Source organism: Coenobita brevimanus, chromosome 84 (assembly GCF_032717465.1).
Source record: "Coenobita brevimanus isolate Jiangsu-jjx chromosome 84, ASM3271746v2, whole genome shotgun sequence".
Lineage (NCBI taxonomy): Eukaryota > Metazoa > Arthropoda > Malacostraca > Decapoda > Coenobitidae > Coenobita > Coenobita brevimanus.
The window spans coordinates 9582547-9584943 of record NC_137037.1 but is presented as its reverse complement, the minus strand read 5'-3'; the positions used below and the strand labels follow the sequence as shown (position 1 = coordinate 9584943).

Here is a 2397-nt window from a genome sequence, read left to right as displayed (position 1 = left end):
ATTAATAACAGTATCTAGACTTAGCCTTACTTGCTGTTCATCTTGTTTGTGTATCAAAAGCACCAACATCACACCACATCATACTACATCACATCACATCACAGCACCGCCACCAAGTACACATCCATTTCACCATAGCATCACAAATGTTTATACGTACTAGGCATCATAACACCTTAAATATATAGTTACATCATAACACTAATTACCATAACACCTACCACAAGTACACAGATTTATACAAAACAACTTTCATTTAAACACATCACTTCAACACAAAGTAGGTAATAACAATCTTAAAACATACTAATAATATGCACTCACAACTTGTATTACTTTATCACAAGTACTCAAAAAAAAAAAAAAAACGAACACTAAAGGCTGCTATTCTTACTATTAAGCACTGCACGTGTATATAACATCCCAACCTGTTGCTGATTCCCGGTCTTTGCGTCGTACTTTATTTTTCCATTCTTACCTTCTTTGGGAATTAGCTGGAAATCAGTACATAATATTTCCCATTCCCGGGTGGATGGTACATCTCCAGACTGCAGCGCAACCCATTCCACAGCTTAATATGGAGAGAATGATGAAGAGAAACCATGGGATGTATTTTCTGTGCCAGCAGGTTGCACTGGCTGCTGCTGGCTAAGTCCATGAATTGTAATTTAGGGAGGAAATATAGAACATGAATCTCACATGACACAGCTCGACTGGGGCTCAAGTTACTTTCTGTTTTATGGCGTTGGAAGGGGAGGAGTGGAGAGGGTGAGAGAAAATAGAAGAGAAAGAAAGAAAGAAAAAAGGACATACAGACTAGAAGGAGAAAGGAAAGTACTGTAGTGTGGGGACTACGAGGCGAGAGGAGGGAGTGGCAGACTAGGGGGGAGGGAGAGAGGTAAGGGAGATGTAGTAAGGGAAGAAGGAAGTCAGGGGGACAAAGAGGGGTGGGAAGGCTGGAAAAGAGGAGGAAGCACATAATGGGGAGAACCAGCATAGGAGAGTGGGGGAAAGAGGGGGAAGGATAGTGAGGAGAAAAGAGTGTGTGTGTGTGTGTGTGTGTGTGTGTGTGTGTGTGTGTGTGTGTGTGTGTGTGTGTGTGTGTGTGTGTGTGTGTGTGTTACATAGATACAAAGACCCGTCGGGTTTTGTGGTGTTTAACAACCGCTATATTCTATCACGTCTCTCTCATTTCCTTCTTCCTCCCTTGAGACGATTTGCTTCAGCTTATAAGATATATTCAGCCTGTAGGGTTTAAATACAGCCTCCTGTAACGCCACTGACTACTAAGATGCTCTCCAAATTAGAGCAAAATAGTCTGCACACACCAGTAATGGAATATTACTACAAACTACTGTATCAGTATTGAGCCAGACGCCATAATCCCGTAAGGGGTGGCCATTCGTCTTTTAGTTAGTCGTTTTACGGGGAAGGGCACTAACTCTCCACCAACTCACTTGTTGGCACGAAGGGAACACGTATCGGTTGGTTATATGGTTACCACCCACCGTTGTAAATGGTTTCATGGCTTGCAGGAAATCATTAGGCTTGTCACTCAATGTAAAGCCACCTGACAAGGACAGACGGGTATTAAAAAGTGACAGGAGAGATGGAAGAAATAGGAAGAGAGGAGGGCAGACACAGAAAGAGGATGATAAAGGTGAAGGAAGAAGTAGGTGACACTTCATTAAGTGAATATATGACTGTCGCCACTACATACCACCAAAAATATGGGCAGTGAGTAGGATTCGAACCTACGTGGGAATATCCCATCTGATTTCTAATCAGACGCCTTAACCACTCGGCCATCACTGCAAGCACAAATAGTCATATCTACACACACCAGTTCAACCCCCTTAGGACGATGCCGTGTTTATACGAGTATACTATTAATATTACCACCGATCTATTCTACTTAGAAATTTTCAAACTGGCAGTCTCCTGAAAGCTTTTAACAGATTAGTCCGTGAATGTATCTGTAGTGTAGTCTTACTACCCAATGGATTTAGCTTAGATCAGACCCCTTGTATAGGAAGAGTTAAATGACCTGTGGCCCACTAAACCTCCCTCCTCTTTCCAACTCACTCCCCCCCTCTCTCTCTCTCTCTCTCTCCATATATATATATATATATATATATATATATATATATATATATACACACACAAAAAAAAAAAAAAAAAAATGCAAGAAAGAAAGAACCAAAGGCCAGGGGCTCGCAAGATTGTTCCCTCCGAGAAGAAACAAAAACAAGACAACAGAGAGTCAAATTCAAGATCCGTTCACTTCGAGATGCCTGGACACACTGCGTTTGAATGACTGGACATCATAGACAGCAGGAAATACAGGCAGAGGGAGACAGTTCCAGAGTTGACCTGTTGCATACATAAAGGACTGGG

General features: G+C 42.0%; 1 non-coding gene across 1 annotated transcript; it reads right to left on the bottom strand.

The window, feature by feature from the left end:
- Positions 1–1733: 1733 nt before the first annotated feature.
- On the bottom strand, positions 1734–1815 carry TRNAS-AGA (transfer RNA serine (anticodon AGA)). Its single transcript has one exon. It is a non-coding gene; the product is annotated as a tRNA-Ser (tRNA).
- Between the last annotated feature and the right edge of the window lie 582 nt (positions 1816–2397).